The sequence below is a fragment of the Apis cerana genome, linkage group LG6 (assembly GCF_029169275.1).
Source record: "Apis cerana isolate GH-2021 linkage group LG6, AcerK_1.0, whole genome shotgun sequence".
Taxonomy (NCBI): domain Eukaryota; kingdom Metazoa; phylum Arthropoda; class Insecta; order Hymenoptera; family Apidae; genus Apis; species Apis cerana.
Window position 1 is genome coordinate 9,914,968 of NC_083857.1, and position 12,707 is coordinate 9,927,674.

The window sequence follows — 12,707 nt, forward strand, 5'->3', positions numbered from 1 at the left end:
AGAAAAATTTTTGTCCAAAAATTTGATTTTGTATCAGGAGAACATGATACGATAGGAGGTCTTACAGTTTAGATTTTTTTGAATATCTCTTAAACTAATCGTTTTTCGCTATATATGGCCTAATACTTTTTACAGAGAATACAGAGACGCATCGATTGATGCATTAAAAATATACGATTACATTTAAGAAAATACAAATGACGTTGATAACTTTTTATGGTTCCACCTACGAAAAAACTGAGGTCACCAGAATGTAGCCCTTTCGAAGCCATTCAACTTTTATTCCAAGCATTTTTGATATCACGAAGAATAAAGGAGATATTTAATAAAAAGATTGAGATCGAAATTCCCGGAGCGATAGAAAAATTTTTGTCCAAAATTTGATTTTGTATCAGGAGAACATGATACGATAGGAGGTCTTACAGTTTAGATTTTTTGAATATCTCTTAAACTAATCGTTTTTCGCTATATATGGCCTAATACTTTTTTATAGAGAATACAGAGACGCATCGATTGATGCATTAAAAATATACGATTACATTTAAGAAAATACAAATGACGTTGATAACTTTTTTATGGTTCCACCTACGAAAAAACTGAGGTCACCAGAATGTAGCCCTTTCGAAGCCATTCAACTTTTATTCCAAGCATTTTTTGATATCACGAAGAATAAAGGAGATATTTAATAAAAAAGATTGAGATCGAAATTCCTGAGCGATAGAAAAATTTTTGTCCAAAAATTTGATTTTGTATCAGGAGAACATGATACGATAGGAGGTCTTACAGTTTAGATTTTATTGAATATCTCTTAAACTAATCGTTTTTCGCTATATATGGCCTAATACTTTTTTATAGAGAATACAGAGACGCATCGATTGATGCATTAAAAATATACGATTACATTTAAGAAAATACAAATGACGTTGATAACTTTTTTATAGTTCCACCTACGAAAAAACTGAGGTCATCAGAATGTAGCCATTTCGAAGCCATTCAACTTTTATTCCAAGCATTTTTGATATCACGAAGAATAAAGGAGATATTTGATAAAAAGATTGAGATCGAAATTCCCGGAGCGATAGAAAAATTTTTGTCCAAAAATTTGATTTTGTATCAGGAGAACATGATACGATAGGAGGTCTTACAGTTTAGATTTTTTTGAATATCTCTTAAACTAATCGTTTTTCGCTATATATGGCCTAATACTTTTTTATAGAGAATACAGAGACGCATCGATTGATGCATTAAAAAATATACGATTACATTTAAGAAAATACAAATGACGTTGATAACTTTTTTATGGTTCCACCTACGAAAAAACTGAGGTCACCAGAATGTAGCCCTTTCGAAACCATTCAACTTTTATTCCAAGCATTTTTGATATCACGAAGAATAAAGGAGATATTTGATAAAAAGATTGAGATCGAAATTCCCGGAGCGATAGAAAAATTTTTGTCCAAAAATTTGATTTTGTATCAGGAGAACATGATACGATAGGAGGTCTTACAGTTTAGATTTTTTTGAATATCTCTTAAACTAATCGTTTTTCGCTATATATGGCCTAATACTTTTTTATAGAGAATACAGAGACGCATCGATTGATGCATTAAAAATATACGATTACATTTAAGAAAATACAAATGACGTTGATAACTTTTTTATGGTTCCACCTACGAAAAAACTGAGGTCACCAGAATGTAGCCCTTTCGAAGCCATTCAACTTTTATTCCAAGCATTTTTTGATATCACGAAGAATAAAGGAGATATTTAATAAAAAAGATTGAGATCGAAATTCCCGGAGCGATAGAAAAATTTTTGTCCAAAAATTTGATTTTGTATCAGGAGAACATGATACGATAGGAGGTCTTACAGTTTAAATTTTTTGAATATCTCTTAAACTAATCGTTTTTCGCTATATATGGCCTAATACTTTTTTATAGAGAATACAGAGACGCATCGATTGATGCATTAGAAAATATACGATTACATTTAAGAAAATACAAATGACGTTGATAACTTTTTTATGGTTCCACCTACGACAAAACTGAGGTCACCAGAATGTAGCCCTTTCGAAGCCATTCAACTTTTATTCCAAGCATTTTTTGATATCACGAAGAATAAAGGAGATATTTAATAAAAAAGATTGAGATCGAAATTCCCGGAGCGATAGAAAAATTTTTGTCCAAAAATTTGATTTTGTATCAGGAGAACATGATACGATAGGAGGTCTTATAGTTTCAATTTTATTAAATATCTCTTAAACTAATCGTTTTTCGCTATATATGGCCTAATACTTTTTTATAGAGAATACAGAGACGCATCGATTGATGCATTAAAAATATACGATTACATTTAAGAAAATACAAATGACGTTGATAACTTTTTATGGTTCCACCTACGAAAAAACTGAGGTCATCAGAATGTAGCCATTTCGAAGCCATTCAACTTTTATTCCAAGCATTTTTGATATCACGAAGAATAAAGGAGATATTTGATAAAAAGATTGAGATCGAAATTCCCGGAGCGATAGAAAAATTTTTGTCCAAAATTTGATTTTGTATCAGGAGAACATGATACGATAGGAGGTCTTACAGTTTAGATTTTTTTGAATATCTCTTAAACTAATCGTTTTTCGCTATATATGGCCTAATACTTTTTATAGAGAATACAGAGACGCATCGATTGATGCATTAAAAATATACGATTACATTTAAGAAAATACAAATGACGTTGATAACTTTTTATGGTTCCACCTACGAAAAAACTGAGGTCACCAGAATGTAGCCATTTCGAAACCATTCAACTTTTATTCCAAGCATTTTTGATATCACGAAGAATAAAGGAGATATTTGATAAAAAGATTGAGATCGAAATTCCCGGAGCGATAGAAAAATTTTTGTCCAAAAATTTGATTTTGTATCAGGAGAACATGATACGATAGGAGGTCTTACAGTTTAGATTTTTTTGAATATCTCTTAAACTAATCGTTTTTCGCTATATATGGCCTAATACTTTTTTATAGAGAATACAGAGACGCATCGATTGATGCATTAAAAAATATACGATTACATTTAAGAAAATACAAATGACGTTGATAACTTTTTTATGGTTCCACCTACGAAAAAACTGAGGTCACCAGAATGTAGCCCTTTCGAAGCCATTCAACTTTTATTCCAAGCATTTTTGATATCACGAAGAATAAAGGAGATATTTAATAAAAAAGATTGAGATCGAAATTCCCGGAGCGATAGAAAAATTTTTGTCCAAAAATTTGATTTTGTATCAGGAGAACATGATACGATAGGAGGTCTTACAGTTTAGATTTTTTTGAATATCTCTTAAACTAATCGTTTTTCGCTATATATGGCCTAATACTTTTTTATAGAGAATACAGAGACGCATCGATTGATGCATTAAAAAATATACGATTACATTTAAGAAAATACAAATGACGTTGATAACTTTTTTATGGTTCCACCTACGAAAAAACTGAGGTCACCAGAATGTAGCCCTTTCGAAGCCATTCAACTTTTATTCCAAGCATTTTTTGATATCACGAAGAATAAAGGAGATATTTAATAAAAAAGATTGAGATCGAAATTCCCGGAGCGATAGAAAAATTTTTGTCCAAAAATTTGATTTTGTATCAGGAGAACATGATACGATAGGAGGTCTTACAGTTTAGATTTTTTTGAATATCTCTTAAACTAATCGTTTTTCGCTATATATGGCCTAATACTTTTTTATAGAGAATACAGAGACGCATCGATTGATGCATTAAAAAATATACGATTACATTTAAGAAAATACAAATGACGTTGATAACTTTTTTATGGTTCCACCTACGAAAAAACTGAGGTCACCAGAATGTAGCCCTTTCGAAGCCATTCAACTTTTATTCCAAGCATTTTTTGATATCACGAAGAATAAAGGAGATATTTAATAAAAAAGATTGAGATCGAAATTCCCGGAGCGATAGAAAAATTTTTGTCCAAAAATTTGATTTTGTATCAGGAGAACATGATACGATAGGATGTCGATCGAAAATTTTTTCCGAGAAATGACGTCAACTTCTCAGAATGTCGAAAATTCTTGGAAATGACGTCAAATTCTCGGAATTTTTAAAATTCTTGGAACTGATGGGAAATTCTTGGAAATATCAAATTGAATTTGGATCGTACGAAACTTTTGGCCGTATATTCGGTTTTGTATTAGAAGAACATAATTTAAAAGGAATTTTTACACATATATCATACATTTACCGTTCTCCTACCTATCTTTTTATCATTTTTCTTAATGTTGCCATGTCTTCAAAGGTTTGAAACATTTTTTTTCACAGTTTATATCAATTTAGATATCGACTTCTTGCACGCTTGTCTTTTATAATGAATGCTGCTATTTTTGGTATGTTTTTTATCATTTTTTTAAATCTTAAAAAATGAAGGATTGTATTTTTTTTTATTTGGAATATCTCGATTGTTTTGAATACTCTATTACACAATACGTTATACCGGATATCCGAATTGTATTATCTGATATATCTCGCTTGTGTTTGAAAATATTAAAAAATGCTTTAAGTAAAATTTAAATAGATTCAAAAGGGAAGTATTGTGTAATTAGTTTTCTTCTCAGATATTATACAAAAGTTTGAGAAATTTAATTCGTTGTTTTTAATTGCTTCATATGTGTTTTGCATAATGTATAAATATAAACAGCGTATTACTTTTGATAAAAAAAACTATATCAAGCTATTTATAGGCAAGATTTGTTATATATTATATTGCATCATCAATAATTTCCGTTTCTTGTTCTTTAAAAGATATTCTGTTCGCCGAGTTTTATACTTGTTTCCCCTCTCTCTCTTTTTTTTTTTTAGGTCTTGGCACGATTTTCTTGATCTTGGAACAAAGACACTGTCCCATTTTTTAAATTCTTGAAAGAATAGATAGCCATTGTCCTGTGATCTACTCGAGGAACTTTTTCTCTTAAACTCAATGAAGGCTTATATTACATCGCTAAATTAAAAAATGCTTTAAAAATTTCTCAATTACTGGAAAACTCTTTTATGTATTAAATTATTTGAAAATTGTGTTAAATATTAATTATTTATTTTATGATATAAGATCTTGATAATTTATATTTTATAATTTTTAGAAAAACGGTCTTTTCAATTTTAATGTATTAAAACAGGTTTCTATATCTTTTTGATATTATTGAAGATAAAAAATTAAAAATAGATTTATCAAATATCATTTCTGCCAGCTTTTAAATTTAATAAAGCTATTTTGAAGTTATATTTATTCTTGAATAATTTGAATAATTTGAACATCATTAAAATTTAATTACAAGATTTTATTTAGATAATAATATAGTAAATAGTAATAATTATGCAACAAAATTGATTATACAATTTGTCAGTTGATACAAATTGAAATTTAAGATATAATTAGTTGATCTATATGAATTTTATCTTTCTCTTGACACAATTTGATTACATTTGTGATTAATTGCAGAATATTGTTCAGAATAAATTGAAATATAATTGATAATAGACAAATTTCGATTATTATTCTATCTGATTGAATCATGCTTTCCATTTGATGTATAATTTGCCAATGAAATAGAGTGTACATGTTCCTCATGAAAGTTTCTCTGTAAAAGTATTTAGTAGAATTAAAATGATTTGTAATTGTCTGAATGAAACAAAGGAAAGATATGAAATCTCAAGGTATGAAACAAATGAAATCTCTTATTTAAACAATGTATGAGTTCATATTTCTAAGGTAAACTTCCTTATATTCTTTCTTTCACAGTAGACTCTTGGCTGACCCGTTTTTCAAAACATACTTTTACTTACGGTGCTTTTATGGAGCATATCCATATTTTTTCTACGAACTTTATTTTACTTTCTTACTTACTTTACTGTCTATTAACACGATGCTAATTATAACTTTTATATGGAAATAGTAGAGAAGACAAGAAATATATCGAATTTTCCACATTTTATAAAAAGTATTTTATGTACAAAATGAAGAACTAAATTTTATTCTTTTATTTTTTTACAAGAAATTTCAGAAAGTATTATTAAATATTGCATCGTTATTAAATTTTCCTGTTGCACATTTCGTTTTTCTTCTTTCATAATAAAATATATCCTTACGCATTTATCATTTCGTTCTTCTTCTTTTGCAATAAATCTCAGAATACGTTCATCGCAAATTTCATTTACAATAAATGGATAAATAAATCACTAAAACATTATGAGATTCGAATTTCAATAAATTCAATTCATTTCAATTCTCTTTTTTAAATTTCAAAAATTATTAGAAAAAATAATTAACACGCACACACACACACACACACACAATTAATTTCCATATCTATTTTATTTCTTCTCTTTTATTTTTTTAAATTCTATTTCAAATACTATTACAAACAATAATCTATCGTTACAAAATTTATTATAACAGAAAAAAAAAGGAGAAATTACAAAGCAATCAATGTAAACATTGACCACATTGATAGGTCTCTTTCTCTCTCTCTCTCTCTTTCATTATTCCTCCAACAAAGTATCCCTCGGTATTCCACTAATAGAGTCATCAACTTCCGTGTTACTATCCACTTCCGTTCATTAGGGAACTTTTTCCGGTCAAACAACGTCGTTGAAGCCGAGCATCTCGATTCTTTCGATCCTCTTCCACGTTTATGTTTCCTTTCTGCCGATTCAATCCGGGGAACGATTCCTCCCTTACATTCAATTGCTAATGAGGCCGGGATAGGAGGGGGAAAAAAGAAGAAACGCGACCATAACGAGCAATAAGCCGAGATAATGGCTTCTCCGAAATATCCAGCTGGTGCAACGCGCGCAACTGAATGCAATGATTTTGTCGATAATTTGCGAGAGCTGGTCGTGGTCAAGCTATCAGCCACGCCCATTTATTATACCGGTCAAACAAATGAAGAACTGTTTTCGATTTGATCGAATAGAAATTCACGACAAATTTGCGTACGTAATTTTGATAACGAATTTCTGATATCCACTTTATAGATACAAACGAAAATTTTATTCTATCCATGGGATGAACTTTCAACAAATCTTCATTATTGAATTATAATCCAGTTCAATCATTGATTCAGAAAAAATGAAATCACGAAGATATTAAAAAGATAAATTTTTGAGATAAGAAGCTTAAAGGATTGAAAAATGGGAGGGGATCATAGGAAATATTTCTTCTCAAAAACAATTTAAAAATAAATGAAAAAGATTTCCATAAATAAACATGAAATTATTTCTTCGTTAAAATTATACATCGCATATGCAGAATAACGAAAGCGACGAGTTCGAGAGTAAATCTTCATCCCCTTATGCGGATACCCGTCAAGTGTAACATATTCTGTCAAGTATCGACGATTCTACGTTGAAGTCAAGAAGTTTCAAGGTCGCTTTGATTTAATACTCTTTAAAATTATATTCAGAGGAAAACATATCACGGTTGCGCAAATATTTGGCTTCGTTCGAAGACTTGATCGACGGATTGAACGAAAATTTTTGCAAAATTCGCGGAAACACCGATTGAGCATCCCTCGACGAGGGATCGTCAAGCCTGACAAAAGCACTCGATCGTTAATGCCTGGTAATTTTCATCGAAGGTCACGTCACTCTGTCGAAGGCGTATCAATTTGATCTCGCGATAACCACCAGCCAGGGATTACATTGGTCGGCGATCAATCATTCGTTAACGAGTGACGCGACGCTTGCATAATGACGCGGTGCACGCGAATCGGTTAACGGCCATTGAGGATCGTATTTGTGCATTGATGTCAAACCTGGATACATTTGTTTTCGTCAAAACGAGCGGTTGGAAAAATTTTACTAAGCCTGAAGAAGAAGAAGAAGAAGTAGTAGTAGATGGAATGATGAATGAGAGTGTCGATTTTTTCTAATTATTACTTGATGCATGTTTTGTATGAAAAAAAAAACTGTCAAACCGATTGGATGTTTTATTTTTTGAATCGATTGGAAAATGTGTAAATGAATTTAAAAAAAAATTGATGACAACGAAAGGTGAGAAAGATATGAATGAATATCGATTGGAATTTTTTGTGATTAATTACTCGACGTATTGCTTGATATTAAAAATATCGCGTCAAACCGGTCTGATGAAATGATATTTTGTTTTTAGAATCAATTGTGAGAATTTGAAAAAAGATCGATATAAACATTCATTAAAATCCATCATCGAAATGTATCAACGTAACAGAAATAATAACAGTGATGCAGAATTCGTGTTGTTTTCGCGTCTGCATAATCGAATATACGTATCACTTCAGATCGATCAAGTTTAAAACTTGTTCCACTTGTACATCGTCCCGCTGCATCTCTGTAAGAAGTTTTTTTCCTCGAATTACATTCACTCGTCGAATTTAAATTTTTATATCATGCAATCTCTCGAAGTTGAATCTACGAAATTGTAAATTTTCAAATTCGATATATTCTTTAAAAATGGATTAATCATGAATGATATTGTTGCGTAAAGATTATTACGCCAAGTATTTTCTATTATATTAAATTTTCTTTTTCTATTTTATCGTAATTAATTTCTTAATTATGAATTTACGTAATTAAGTTACGTTATTTTCAGTACGATTCATTTAAATTTACGGACGTACTTCTCTTTTTGTCGTGATTAGTTCTTTGATTACGAATTTTTTATTATTCGATTCACCTTATTTCCAATTCGCTCAAATTTAAGTGAATATTCTTCAACAAATGTTCTTCAATTGATTCTTGATTTTTTTTGATAACTGGTCACCGCTCGCGAATTTGTCGTCGAACGATTGAATCGATGGAATGAATTTGAACGCGAATTCCCCAACTTGAAACTGTTTTCGAACTAGCACAAAAAAAAACAAGGAACACGAGCTGGTTCCATCGATCACGCGGCCCTTCTCGCCCATCCTCGAGCTCTCGAACGGTCTGGAAATCGATCACGAGCGGCGGGGTGTTTCCGTTCGAATGCATCGCGATCCCATGGGGTCGATCTTCTTTGGGACCCGTCTCAAGTTGGAAACTTCGAGCTCTTTTACTCCGTTGAAACCGAATATGCTGGTCCCTGAGATGAAATCATTCCTGAATATTCGTTGAAAAAGAATTAATTATTAATTTCAACCGATTGAGAAGCGCTTTTTTTAAGATTGTTCTTTGTTCATAATTTTATTTATTTGCAATATAAGATTTAATTTTTCAATATATAATTTTTTTTCGTGAATTTCAATGGTTAAATAAAATTTTTCATGTTTTCTTTCTTCTTATATATTATACAACATTTTGTAATGAAAATTTATATCGAATCTCTCGTCTCTATAAGGTGTAACATTTAATATGAAGTTAATATATTTGATTATTCTATCCTGGTCGATTTATCAAATTTTTAATAAATTTATTATCTGAAAATTGTGATATTGTAGCTAAATCATTGAATTAAAATTCGTAATTAATTTTAATGAAAACTAACTTTAATTTTACATATCTGTCGCTTTTAACAAAGTAGTGAAAATATATTCCAAGGTTAACACGAGTACACGTGACGCATACAGCTGGTCTAATGTTGCCAGCAGACCAAGTTTTATGGCTGCTGTTGCAGAGAAACATTTATTTATATAGCTCTGTACACGACGCGAACTATTTAATTTTTTAAATAATTTTAATTTATACTAATCATGGAAAAGAATTCAATTCTATTTGAAAAGTGATTTTCTATTATGATGAATAAGTTATTCCATTTTATGTCTTTAAAATCTGACTCTTCAACGTTACCAGAATTAAAATATGAATAATCAAATAAGATATCAACAACAATGTCAGTTTGAAAATGACGGCAATATATTGATTCACGCGAACTGTTTATCCGTTTCAACCGTGCAATTCAAACATTTACATTTTCAAAACGATAATGACAATTTAATTGGTATATCCACGAATTTCATATTTGCGATAATTTATTAAATTCATACAATTTTAAAAATTATTTTGTTTTATCGTTTTATTTATTTATTCCATTGATATGTTTAAATACTTTCTCCCATTATTTATTTATCCTGAAGAACAAATTATAAATTATTATTATCTATAAATTATAACGAAAACATTCGTTTCAACGCGATATAAGGTATTACAGATTTATCATACGATAATGACTTCTACGATTGTATTTCATCCATTGTTCGGTCTCAGTTGCGTGGAAAATTCGACGCTCCTTTCTGCGTATTTCACAATCAACGATCTAGGCGCACATTTTGTACATTGAGATTTAGTTTCCGCTGTTGGATTTATACGGTACACGTAAAATGGAAAAATTTATGATACTCCACTAAAATCCCCCCTCCTTTTTGTTTCAGCTTCCTTTTGTAACAACACGTAAATATCACAGGCATTGTATCACGATTAACATAAAATAATCTCTATGATTCAAATTCGTAGAAACGAATGGCATTAAAATTTCGACGATTTTTTTCGGATAATATCATACATCATATAAAACGTAAAGTTTAAAATATTGCTGCGTTTATATCATTCGTATAAATATTTGCATGAAAGCGTAACGCTAATAAATGTTACATTTTTTAATAAATTTTTAATAAATTATTAAGCAAAAATAAAAGGCGAAAATACGTTTCGCCTCTGGTAAATAAAAATTGTAGTGGAAATGACAAGAGTCAATAAATGTGTAATATATATTTTGGATTTATTTGCAAAAATACAAAAATATTTTTCTTTTTTTTTATATATATTCCATCCTTTAGAAGTTTTTTATTTTTATTTCATCGATTTCTTTTCTCATTTTATTATTATCTCGTAGCTAATATGGTTATTTGCCGAATAAAAATATATTAGCGATTTTTATATTTAAAACGTATTCAAATATTCGAGTAATATATAAAAATATGTTATATTTTTGTAAAACTTTAAATTATTAAATCATTGCATTCTTTTTCTAATACTCTCGAGTTTCTGTCCCTATTTCCTTTAATAAACTGAACCAACTTCTCTATACACGGTAAATACAAACAAAGGATATTCTAACAGCTTTGATTGTATTAACCCTCTGGTGTTTGCGAACTGCTTCCTTCTGAAGTTAGAATTTAACGGGTGGATGCTATTCATTAAATTTTGATTTGTTATTACTATCAATCATAAGTGACGTGTATTGAAAACTAACAAGATGTAATAATATGATATATGATATAATTCAAGATCAATTTATTCATTATATTATAATGTAATATTCATTATATTATATTCATTATAATATATAATTCTGAATTATATTATAATTACCGTATGTGAATTTAATAAATAAATAGATAAATTACAAATTATTTTTAAAATATCGTTGCTCGAATATATATATTTTTTTTAAATTACACAAGAACAAATTTTTATTCAAACGAAACTTCTCATTATTATCCCAATATTTCCCTTCGTTTGCATTATGCGTCGCATTATATCATTCATCCCTTTTAGCTTTAGGTGTATGCAAATGGGTGTTTCATTAAAGCCGGACCTAAACTGCCTAGTAAAATGGTTTATTGGCGACGGGAGATACCTCGAAATCATGTAAACAAAAGCTCGAGTGTTCGGTTTTACGTAACGCGATCCGGAAAATGGATCGTTCGATAAGTTGTGGCTGTATCGAACATTCGTGCGCCGATGCCGCGCATAATTCATTACTTTAATTCTATCGTTGCTTTTCATCCCTTGTTAACGCGCTCAAACGTTAAAACACAGCTCTTGAGCTTTGATCGGCGAGGAGCATTCAATGATAATACACCGTTAAAATGTTATTAATTTTGTTTTTAATGGAGGGTGAACGTTTCCATGAACGTTATCCGAAACTTTCGGGATTCAATTTGGAGGCTTTTTGATTGCGGTCATTTTGGCGAGATTTACATTTCAAAGGGTTGGAAGAATCGGTATTGATCGATAATTACCGATTTAATCGTTAGTTGATAAATATTACTATCGTTAAAACTATCATCAACCAGAAAGAAGGGGAAAAGAATCCAAAAATTTAAAACTTCTAAACTTAAAAAAAAAATCTATTAATTCGCTTCAATAGATCGTTAAACCGTTCTCTCCTTCAGAAACTTGAAATAATTCTTCCCTAAAGCGAATAATTCAACAGAGCTTTCCAAGAGCTTCTCGAACGAATCTGCACCTCCTCGCCCCAAGCTTAATCTTCCAGCAATCTCCAAGCAAATTTATGTGTTCTTGCTTGCTGCTTAACCAACCATCGTTGGTATCATGCCGCTAATTCCTTTATTAAATTCTACGTTCCAAATTCGCAGCTGCGTGCTCGCAGACGCCATCCTTAAAGGGTAGTAATCCGCGTAACCATGGGATGGAAACAAGCGAGTGTCACGGGAAAAAGTGCATCCGACGTCGCGAGCATGGTCTCGTGCGATTGCAAGGCCATTGTTCCCTTTTTTTCCTTTCCAGTATTTACTAGATCTTCCACTCCTCCACCCCTAGTTTTTCGCGCGCGCGTAACGAGGCCGACAGAATGATTTTTCCGAGTTTGCGCCTGGTTTCGATTTTTTTTCTCTCTCTCTCTCTCTCGCCATTCAACGCGTTTCCACGATGGATGAACTCGAATAAACGATGCACGTGACCACGATACACGCACAATGCATTTTCGTTACCCTCT

At 30.7% G+C, this 12,707-nt stretch overlaps 1 protein-coding gene and 1 long non-coding RNA gene across 5 annotated transcripts in view; both read left to right on the forward strand.

The window, feature by feature from the left end:
* The window catches only part of LOC107993727 (neurobeachin), a 429,179-nt gene that overhangs the window by 142,474 nt on the left and 273,998 nt on the right, over positions 1–12,707 (forward strand). The gene's annotated exons all lie outside the window — the stretch shown is intronic.
* On the forward strand, positions 6,354–10,995 carry LOC133666351 (uncharacterized). 2 transcript variants are annotated; one of them, XR_009830431.1, is made up of 2 exons: positions 6,354–8,065; positions 8,184–10,995. It is a non-coding gene; the product is annotated as an uncharacterized LOC133666351 (long non-coding RNA). The 2 variants fall into 2 exon arrangements; XR_009830430.1 differs by having other exon boundaries at positions 10,399–10,995.